The 12,007-nt window shown below is 42.5% G+C and overlaps 1 protein-coding gene across 1 annotated transcript in view; it reads right to left on the bottom strand.

Annotated features, from left to right (window-relative positions):
* The window catches only part of dgkb (diacylglycerol kinase, beta), an 828,029-nt gene extending 823,523 nt beyond the window's left edge, over positions 1-4,506 (bottom strand). The window contains exon 1 of the mRNA XM_063043772.1: positions 4,489-4,506. The gene's annotated coding sequence lies outside the window, so the exon portion shown is untranslated. The remainder of the gene's footprint in view (positions 1-4,488) is intronic.
* Between the last annotated feature and the right edge of the window lie 7,501 nt (positions 4,507-12,007).

The following is a 12,007-nucleotide window of genomic DNA, read 5'->3' as shown; positions in this document are numbered from 1 at the left end:
TCATTGATCCCGGGGGAAATTGGTTTTCATTACAGTTGCACCATAAATAATAAATAGTAATAAAACCATAAATAGTTAAATAGTAATATGTAAATTATGCCAGGAAATAAGTCCAGGACCAGCCTATTGGCTCAGGGTGTCTGAACCTCCAAGGGAGGAGTTGTAAAGTTTGATGGCCACAGGCAGGAATGACTTCCTATGACGCTCTGTGTTGCATCTCGGTGGAATGAGTCTCTGGCTGAATGTACTCTTGTGCCCACCCGGTACATTACGTAGTGGATGGGAGACATTATCCAAGATGGCATGCAACTTGGATGGCATCCTCTTTTCAGACACCACCATCAGAGAGTCCAGTTCCATCCCCACAACATCACTGGCCTTACGAATGAGTTTGTTGATTCTGTTGGTGTCTGCTACCCTCAGCCTGCTGCCCCAGCACACAACAGTAAACATGATAGCACTGGCCACCACAGACTCGTGGAAGATCCTCAGCATCGTCTGGCAGATGTTAAAGGACCTCAGTCTCCTCAGGAAATAGAGATGACTCTGACCCTTCTTGTAGACAGTCTCAGTGTTCTTTGACCAGTCCAGTTTATCGTCAATTCGTATCCCCAGGTATTTGTAATCCTCCACCAAGTCCACACTGACCCCCTGGATGGAAACAGGGGTCACTGGTACCTTAGCTCTCCTCAGGTCTACCACCAGCTCCTTAGTCTTTTTCACATTAAGCTGCAGATAATTCTGCTCACAACATGTGACAAAGTTTCCTACCGTTGCCCTGTACTCGAACTCATCTCCCTTGCTGATGCATCCAACTGTGGCAGAGTCATCCGAAAACTTCTGAAGATGACAAGACTCTGTGCAGTAGTTGAAGTCCGAGGTGTAAATGGTGAAGAGAAAGGGAGACAAGACAATCCCCTGTGGAGCCCCAGTGCTGCTGATCACTCTGTCGGACACACAGTGTTGCAAGCACACATACTGTGGTCTGTCAGTCAGGTAATCAAGAATTCATGACACCAGGGAAGCATCCACCTGCATCGCTGTCAGCTTCTCCCTCAATATTGAAGGGAAGGAACAATTAAGGGGTTGGACAGGATGTAAGTCTAATGGGCTGTATTGTCCTGGATTGTAATGAACTTCATGAGGTTTGTTTTTTGGAAGATACATCCATCTGGGCAAGTGACGATCATTCACAGATTTCATTTTGCAGGTGGTGGGAAGGCTTTTCATTATCAGCTGTGTATAATTCATTACATGCAGAGCAAATCAAGTGACTTGAACAGAGGCTTCTGGGATGACAATACCTCAGGAGGGAGGTCAGACAGATTATCGATTGAGCACTCAGGATGATCATGATTGTGGATGCTTCAAACTCATCATTGACATGGTTGAGGATATTCCTGAAACACGTCCCTCCCATTCACTGTGTAATTATCCATCATGGTTCATTACTAGAGATGCACTGGTACTACCCAGCTTTAATCTGATTTATTCGGAGTGGGATTGGTCAATCCGGCTGTTGCTTGACGTTTAATGCATATGCAGTCCTGCATAGGAATTTCACCAGGTCTGTTTGCACTTTTAATGCTTTCACTATATCCTTCTACAGTCTTCACAGAACCAGAATTTACTAAATAGTGAGGAAATTGCCAAGCTACAAAGTTATCAGTTGTGCTGGTATACATTCCTGCTGATGAAGATGGTTTGCAGCACCTTTGGAGATGCAAAATCTATTCCTTGTCTGTCCCATATAGTGTGAAAGTGATGCTCCTTTGTCTCCAGGACAATTACAAGGTGTCTTCTCTCAATGATAACACAGAGAAATGCATCTGCAACTGGTAGATTGGCAAAATCAAGTCAAGGAGCTTATCCTTATTTTAGCTCACCCATTACATGTCAGAGGCACAATCTGACAATTGTCACTCTTCCACCCAACCACAATACATTCTGTACCTTTCTCACTCTGAGCTTTTTTCCAAGTGGTATTCAACACAGAGAAACATTGATTCATCAACTGAAGTATGAGTATACAGTAGTAGGTCAGCATACAGGGATCTTCAACACTTCACTCATCTAGACTGCTGTTCCCACATGCTTCAAATCAGCAACCATTATCCCTGTACTAAAGAGCTCTACAGCTTCATATTTAAATAAGTACAATCCGGTGGCACTGACACCAACCATCATGAAATGCTGTGAACGGCTGGTAATGTCATACATCAAAAACTACATTCCTGCCACACCGGAGACTCACAAATATGCTTACCGACAGAACTGCTCTACAAAAGATACCACAGCATCTGTCACGCATCTAACTCAGACAAACCTAGAAAACAAGGACATATGTCGGAATGTTGTTTCTGGAGTTTACTTTAGCATTCAACACTATTACCCCGCAGACATCAATGAACAAACTCCTATTCCTTGGTCTAAACACGCCACTGTGTAACTTAACCAACAGACCTCAGACTGTCTGGATACCCAAAGGCTCCTCCCTGCCCATCATCCTCAACACAGTTGCCCCCCTCCCCGCTTCAGGGCTGTGTGCTGAGCCTGTTGCTGTACACTCTGCTCACACATGATTGCATAGCCAAACACTCGAAGCATCATATTGTCAAATTCACCAATGACACGGTAGTGGTGGGGCTCATAGCCAACAACGATGAGACAGCCTACAGAGAGGAAGTGCAAGAGCTCAAATTCCAGGCAAGTAAACTCTTCCTCAATGTCAACAAGACAAAGGAGATGGTTATTGACTTCAGGAAACCTCGCACCACTCACCCTCCTTTTCATATCAACAGCACAGCAGTGGAAACTGCAAAGCAGTTCAAACAACCCTGCATGGTCCCAGTACACATCCTCCACAGTCAGGAAAGCTCATCAATGGCTCTACTTTCTGAGGAGCCTGAAAAGAGCTGGACTACGCACAGGATTACACAGCCTTCTACAGATGCGCAGTAGAGAGCATGCTAATATGCTGCATCACCCCGTGGTTTGGAAACTGCATTGTACTAGACAGGAGGGCTCTACAATGGGTAGTTAGGACTGCCCAACACATCACTGGCACACGTTTACCCACCATCAAGAGCATGTATACAGAAAGGTGCTGTTAAAATGCCAGCAAGATCACAAAGAGTCCCACCCTGCCTGATTTAGGACTGCTTGTCCCATTCCCATCAGAAAGGAGCCTACACAGTATCCACACTAGGGCCACTAAACTCAAAAGCAGTTACTGCTCCCAAATTATCAGGCTGATCAACACCTGTACACATTAACCCACCTCCACTATATCCACATCAGCCACTCCTCCCCATGGCCCCTCAGCACCCTCCCATCCACCACCACCCATACACTCACTTGACACATACACTCCACACCTCAACTCTACACCGACACAGTCACTGTTTACATATATCCTGTAGAAGAGCTCCTCATGCCGAGAGTCACTAGGTTACTGTACCATTTCCTGTAGGAGTCAGCATCACCTTATGTACAGTACATACCAGTCTGTGTAGAGAAGCTAATCCTATATATGTAGGTCACACTCAGACAGTTACTTATACATTGTGCTTTATAGGATTGTTTTTATATTTATTGTATTTTAATTGTGTCCTTTAGAGTTTTGTGTTTTTTTTAATGCTGCATAGGTTCTGGAGTAATAGTCATTTCGATCTCCCTTGCACTTCTGTACTAAAGAATGAGAACACACAATCCAAAATCTTTAAGTTTTTCATGATGCTCCAACAAGTATTACTCAACCAGCAAGGTCCAGAGTTAATACTGAAGGCTCTGATGGCTATTTCCTCCCATTTGCAGGGATAAATTGCAGGAGGGAGATTTGTGGGGAAGGACAAATGGACAAGAGAATCACGGAGGGAGCAATTCTTGCGGAAAGTGAGCTGTGGGGGGGATAAAGATGTGTTTGGCAGTGGAGCGGTGGCAGAAGTTGCGGAGAATGATATGCTGGATATGGAGGCTCGCAGGTAAAGAAGAGAGGAACTCTTATCACTGTTCGATATTTCTAGTCTCATCAACCACCTTGAGTAGTCACTGCAACACACACATACACACATGATGCATTCTGCACCATGTACCAAGATGGCAGCTTCCTTACCATCAGAAAGAAAGGGCTCTTTTAAAACAACAGAGCAGCTGCTGCTTGATAAGTCACAAAACGTATACCTGGAGATGTATCTTTTATTCCTTTCCTGAATGAGTAAGCATAAATCATATTGAATTGCTCCAGAGCAAGAGTTCCCTCACCACATCACTGCAGAAGATCAGAAAGGTGGCATTCCACCAACCTCTGATGCAAATGAGAGCATATGATAACCACCAGCCACAAGTAATGGCAAACAAAATAAAACTAAATTTTCAAAGATTTTCATGCTGCTGCCCATCTCACCACGACTTCCATAAAAATCATGATAAGCAGAATTCAGCAACTTAACTAATCAATAATATACAACGCAATATTCAATTACTCACCCTTGTACTTTATCTTCAAGTGATAAATTGTGGACTTTCTCCCAGGGATTATGGCATATTGTGGTCTTCTGCTACTGTATACCATCCACTTCAAGGTTCATTGCCTTATGCATTCAGAGATGCTCTTCAGAACATCAATACTGTAATGTGAGGTTACTTGAGTTACAGTTGCCTTCTTACCAGATTGAACCAGTGTGACCATTATCCACTAACAAGGCATTTTCACCCACAGAATTCCCATTCATTGGATGTGTTTTCGTTTTTCACACCATTCTCTTTAAACTCTAGAGCAGGGGTACCCAACCTTTTTTATGCTATGGACCCGTACCACTAACTCAGGGGTCTGTGGACCCTAGGTTGGGAACTCCTGCTCTAGAGACTGTTGTGCAATACTCAACCCACCCCATCTGGCACCAACAATCATATCATGGTCAAATTCAATTAGATCACATTTTTTCTCATTCTGACGTTTGGTCTGTACAACAACCAGAATGCTTAACCATCTCTGTATGTTTTTATGCATTAAGGTGCTGCCACATGATTGGCTGGTTAGATATTTACATTAATGAGGTGTAAGCATGTACCTAATAAAGTGGCCACTGAATGTAAATCAGAATCAGTGACCAGAAGTCATTCCAGAATCTAGCTCCATGTTCATCCAATATTCAGATACCCAGCATCAGTGGATGACAGACAGGAGGGATACCAAGGACAAAGGAGGGAGGCAGCAAGCAACTGAGTTGTAAGGTCAGTTGTGTTTAGCAAAGTCAATGTGTTTAGTAAAGTCACTTTTCCTTTGTGGCCACATCTATCAGGCTTTCTAGAGCAGAGAGTGAACCTGCAATCATAGTGTCTTGTCTGGTTTTTGCAAGATCAGTTCACTGTAAAAGTCATTAGGGGATATTTTTAAATCCTGGAAAAAACATTTAAACTGATAATCCTTGCTACATCATAATAGTGCTTCAAAAATACTTTATTGGCTCTTACTTACTAAAGTATCCTGAATTCATGTGGTCTATATAAAGGATTGCAAGGGACAAAATTGGTCCTCTGGAGGATCAGAATGGTAATCCATATGTGGAGCCAAAAGAGATAGGGGAGATCTTAAATAATATTCTTGCATCTGTATTTATTTGGGAGATGGACACAGAGTCTATAGATGTGAGGCAAAGTGGCATCAGCTTTACGGACCTTATACAGATTACAGAGGAGGGGGTATTTGCTGTCCTGAGGCAACTTAGGGTGGATAAATCCCCAGGGGCTGACAAGGTGTTCCCTCAGACCCTGTAGGAGGCAAGAGCAGAAATTGCCTGTTCTCCATTAGAGGTAATTAAATCATCCTTAGTGGCAGGTGAGGTACCAGGTGATTGGAAGATAGCCAATATTGTTCCGCTGTTCAAAAAAAGTCTCTAAAGGTAAACCAGGAAATTATAGTTCAGTGAGCCTGATATCAGTAGTGTGAAAGTTATTGGAAAGTATTCTGAGGGACTGGATATATATATGCTGTTGAATGGACATGGACAGATTGAGGATGGTCCACATGACTTTGTACGCGGTAGGTCATGTCTATCCAATCTGAGAGAGATTTTTTGAGGAAGTTACCAGAAAAGTTGGTGAAGTCAAGGTAGTGGATGTTGTCTACATGGACATCAGTAAGGCATTTAACACAGTCCCCTATGGTAGATTTGTTAAGAAGGTTCAGTTGCTCAGCATTCAGGTTGAGGTAGTAAACAGGATTAGACATTGGCTTTGTAGAACGAGCCAAAGAGTGGTAATAAATGGTTCCCTCCCTGGCTGGAGGCCTGTGACTAGTGGAGTGCTGCAGGGAACGGTGCTGGATCCGTTGTTATTTTGTTATCTATGTCAATGGTCTGGATCAGCAAATTTGTGCATGACACCAAGATTGGGGGCGTAGTGGACAATGAGAAAGGCTAATATGGCTTGCAGAGGGATCTGAACCAGCTAAAGAAATGGTCTGAAGAATGGCAGATGGGGTTTAATGCAGACAAATGCAGGGTGTTGCACCTTAGTAGGACCAGCCAGGGTAGGTCTTACACAGTGAATGGTAGGGCACTGAGGAGTGTAGTAGAACAAAGGAATCGGGTCCATAATTCATTGAAAGTGGTGTCACAGGTCGATAGGGCCATAAAGAAAGCTTTTGGCACATTGGCCTTTATAAATAAAAATATTGAGTACAGGAGATCGGATGTTACTGTATTTTGAAGCTGAATAAGACATTGGTGAGACGTAATTTGGAGTATTGTGTGCAGTTTTGGTCACATGTCTACAGGAAAGATGTAATTAAGGTTGAAAGAATACGGAGAAAATTTAGAAGCATGTTGCTGGGACTGGAGGACCTGAGTTATAAGGAAAGATGAATAGGTTACAACTTTAATTGAGAGGAGATTTGATAGAGGTATACCCAATAGAGAGGTATAGATAGGGTAAATGCACACTTAAGTTAGGTGGGACTACAACTAGAGGCCATTGGTTAAGGGTGAAAGGTGGAATGTTTAAGGGGAACACAAGGGAAAATTTCTTCTTTCAGAGGGTTGTGAGAGTGTGGAATGAGCTGCCAGCACAAGTGGTGCATGCAAGCTCAATTTCAACACTTAAGAGTAGTTTGGATAGGTACATAGATGGTAGGGGTATGGAGGGCTATGTTTCCAGTGCAGGTTGAAGGGAGTCGGCAGTGTAAGTAGTTCAGCATGGACAAGATGGGCCAAAGGGCCTGTTTCTGTGATGTACTTTTCAAAGAATATTCACATTTTATCCAAAATGCCACTTGTATTCACAAATATGTGTCGTAAACTATTTGAATGACAGTTCAAGAATAACACAACAATCATAATACAAACATAATAGTAGGGATCCTACCACCAGGCACATATTTCCCTCCCCGCCCTCCACCTCTCATCCCCTCCACTTTCCATTGGAATTGCTCTCTGCATGACTCCCTTGTCCGCTCGTCCTTCTCCACTGATCTCCTTCCTGCTGCTCATCCCTGCACATGGAACAAGTGCTACACCTGCCCCTACACCTCCTCCATCATCAACATTTAGGGCCACAGAAAGTCCTTTCAGGTAAGTTGATACTTCACCAACAAGCCTGTCATGGTCATCTATTGTATCCAGTGCTCCCGTTGCTGCCTCCTCTACATTGGTAAGACACAACGCAAATTGAGGGACCACTTTGTTGAGCACTTTCATTCTGTCCACCAGAAAAGGTAGGATATCCCGGTGGCTACACGAATATTGATTTCTCTAACTTGCAGTAATTTCTCTCCCTCCCTCCTCTCTTTTTACATTCCCATCCTGGTTACCCTCTTACCCTTTATTTTCAGCTCACTTGCCCAACTCTTCCCTCTGGTTCCCCTCTTCCTTCCTTTTCTTCCACGGTCCACACTCATCTCCTAAGAGATTCTTCAGCCCTTTACCTCTTCCATCTATCCCCTCCTAGCTTTTTACTTCACACCCCCCTCACCCAGCCACCAACCTACCTTCTCAACTTGTCCTACCTATCAACTGCCATCTTTTACTCCTTCCCCTCCCCTACTTTCTTATTTTTGTTTCTGCTCCCTTCCTTTCCAGTCTTGATAAAAAGGAATGGTCTGAAATGTTGACTGTTTATTCCCCTTCATAGATGCTGCCTGACGAGCTGAGTTGCTCTAGCATTGTGTGTGTGGTGCTCAAGATTTCCAGCATATGCAGTGCCTCATGTGTTTATAACAATTGGAATTAGTGCTAATGTGTTTAACCATTCTCAATAGCTATGGAAAGCAACAGATTCAAAAATCCTCATGAATTGCTTCACAGTATTGTATTTGTCACTGATTATCAGAGTGCGTTTCTCCTCAATATTAAATGATTATCATTTTTCAGAAAGTTCTCATGCAGTAATAACGTATACTTTTTCAGACTCTCTTCAGTATTAAGATCAATTACTGCTCTGCTCATATTGGATGCAATAAAAGCTTTCGCGTCTCAGTACAATGCTGGTGTTTGGACTGAAGACATATTCCAAAAGGAGGGCATGACTCCAGATACACTTACAGCACTGACATCTGTCCATCAAATCTGAAGCTTTACTTGGTTATGAACAGTTCGAAAAAATGCAGAGTGTAACCAATTTCGCTAGATCATGAAACAAAAACATGAAAAATATTGCCTTTGATCACCTTCTTAATTACTTGTCTACTGATGCCTGTCCTGTACTTTTTCCAAGATCATTCATTTTCAGAGCCTGATTCCAGAGTTCTAGTGATGACAAGACAGTATTTGAGTGAATACCAAGGAGTCCTGATAATAGAGACCAAGAGATATTTTTTCGGGATGAAGTCACCCTAATCCTAAAATGGCCATGGTTATTAGAGAGAAATCTTCTCAGATCCATGATGCAGGTATATGATCTGACCAATTTCAACTGATTCATTAATAACATTCCTTCCAACAGAAAATCAGAAGTAAAAACATTTATTAATATCTGCATAGTCCAGTTACAATGCAAATAATGATGCAGTATACACCCCCAAACAGCAAACTTTGGAAAAGTCCTGGATTTGAGGGAGAAACAGTTAACAAGCAATATGTGATCCATGCAAGTGCCTAGTGATAACTATTTTCAGAATCAGAATCAGGTTTAATATCACCAGCATATGGCAATAAATTTGTTGGTTTGCAGCAGCAGTAGATTGCAGTGCATAGTAATACACTGTAAAAAAAAAAGCTATATATATATAAATTAAAGTAGTGCAAAAGAGGGAAAAATACTGAGGAACTGTTCATGGCTTCATTGTCCATTCAGAAATGTGACAGCGGAGTGGAAGAACCTGTACCTGAAACATTGAGTGTGTGTCGTCGGGCTTCTGTACCTTTTCTTTGATGGTAGCAATGAGAAAATGGCATGCCCTGGGTGATATGGGTCCTTAATGATGGATGTTGCCTTTTTAAGGCATCACCGCTTGAAGCTATCCTCAATGTAGGGGGGACGGAGAGGGTTGGGGGGGGTACGAGTACGCATGATGGAGAGCTGGCTGAGTTTACAGCTTTCTGCACCTTTTACTGATCCTCTGCAGTGGCCCCTCCAGATCGGACAGTGATGCTATCAGTTAGAATGCTTGCCACAGTACATCTGTAGAAGTTTGCAAGTGTCTTTGGTGACATACCGATTCTTCTCGAACTCCTAATGAAACACACCCGCTGTTATGCTTTCTTTATAACTGGATCAATGCATTGGGCTCAGGATAGATCCTCTGAAGTATTGACACCCAGAAACCTGAAACTGCTCACATTTTCCACTTCTGATCTGTCAGTGAGGTCTAGTGTGTGTCCCCATGACTTCTACTTGCTGAACTCCACAATCAATTCCTTGGTCTTACTGACAATGAGTGCAAGGTTGTTGCTACAAGACCACTCAACCAGTTGATCTGTCTCAATCCTAAATGCCTCCTCGTCACCATCTGAAATCCTGCCATCAATAGTTCTGTCATTGACAAATTTATTGAAGCCATTTGAGCTGTGCCTAGCCACACAGTCATGAATGAAGAGAGCAGAGCAGTGGGAAAGCCGCCATCCTTTAGGTACACCTACTGTGATTTTCAGTGAGATATTATTTTCAATCCACACAGACTGTAGTCTCCCGGTGAAGAAATCAAGGATCCAGTTGCAGAGGGAGGTACAGAGGTCCAGGTTATGGAGCTTTTTAGCTAGAACTGAGGGTATGATTGTGTTGAACACTGAGCTGTAGTCAATAAACAGCATCCCACCACTGGTAAGGAGTTTGTACATTATCATTATGACCATCTGGGCTCCCACCATGGGCTCTGGTTTCCTCCCATACTCCAAATTTGTACTGGTTGATAGGTTAGTTGGTCATTGTAAATTGTCCGGTGCTTAGGCTCGGGTTGAGTCGTGAATTGCTGGTCAGCGTGAATCAAAAGGCCGGAAGGGCCTGTTCCACACTGTATCTCAGTAAATAAATAAACCTTCCCCTCCCCCACCCTTTTCTACGGGCATCTCCTTCCTTCTTTTCCAGACCTGATGAATGGTCCTGCCTGAAATGTCGACAGTTCCATGGATGCTGACTGACCTGCTGAGTTCCTCCTGCATTTTGTATATGTTATTTTGGATTTCCAGCATCTGCACAATTTTTTTCATTTCTATTAAGTATTGCTATTGTCCAGGTGATCCAAGCCCAAGTGGAGAGCCAGTGAGATTGCATCCAGTGTAGACCTATTGTGGCGAATGGCTAATTGCAGGCGGTCCAAGACCTTGCTTCGGCAAGAGTAGATTCTACCCATGACCAAGCTCTTAAAGCACATCAACAGTAGATGTGAGCATCATTAGGTGATATTCATTCTGGCAGCTCACCCTGTTTGTCTTGAGCACTGGTATGATTGTTACCCTTTTGACGCATTTTCACATGGAAGAATCTAATCACCTCCTTTACATTTAAAGGCACTACTGCCAGTAAATTTGATACCATCAACATAATATGTTGAAGGTAACACTATTGTCTAGAAGCTTAGCCAAAGAGTCACAAAATTACTGCAGTGTACCAGTAGGTTACAGCCTGGATATTTATTTGTAAGTTGATCCACTTCCCAACTCCCACGCCCTTCTCTCAGCTAGAAGGCAGGATTGCAGTGTTTTCACTTGCCTGGATGACTGCAACAATATAATTAACATTCAAGACAAAAAACAGTCCTAGATCTACCTTAAATAATCGTTCCCTTTATTGTAGGCATTCAATGGAGGTTGAGTATACAATCCACAAGTGCGATGCTGCCACTCACCATGATGTGTTTGACATACTCCAATCCTTGTTTTCAGAAATTTGAATACATATTAAATCAAAATACTAAGAACCCAAAACTTCTTCCTGGCTGCACATTGCTCCTTTGAAGCAGTTGTATAATACTTTTAATAAAAGTACACCAAGTAATGTATCCTATAATTTACAGTCACTACTATATACTTCACTATACATCCTATAAAATATACTATAGTGATTGATGATATATATGCCCAGCAACAACTTGCAGGCAGCAAAAAAACAAAACAAAGGTAAATACTACATGATTTATTAATAACACTTTATCAATAATGATCAACACTAATACCTTATTAATAACATTTTATAAATAATAATCCACACTAACAGTGGAGAGGTTAGTAAAGAGTGGTTGAGGCATGTGGAGGTGAACATTAGCACAGGCAAATACTGGTCATGGAATAGGCATATGTATATATATTCCACAAGGCTAAATTGTCAACTTGCGTTGCAGTAGTGTACAATTACACAGCATCAAACAAATACAAAAAGCTGTATTTCGCATACACAATGTCAAGAGTTTTAACATCCTTTTCTGAGTGTATGTAACTGTAGGGCGCAGTTGGCTGTACCACATGGGATGACCAAGACTCTACAGTTGAGTACTGCACTGAACTGTCTCATGCTCTACCTCTGCTGGTTTATGAAAGCAGCAACACAAAAAGGAACTTGAAGACTCTAAGCAGAC

Source organism: Mobula hypostoma, chromosome 3, assembly GCF_963921235.1.
Source record: "Mobula hypostoma chromosome 3, sMobHyp1.1, whole genome shotgun sequence".
Taxonomy (NCBI): domain Eukaryota; kingdom Metazoa; phylum Chordata; class Chondrichthyes; order Myliobatiformes; family Myliobatidae; genus Mobula; species Mobula hypostoma.
This window is presented reverse-complemented; position numbering and strand designations above follow the sequence as displayed.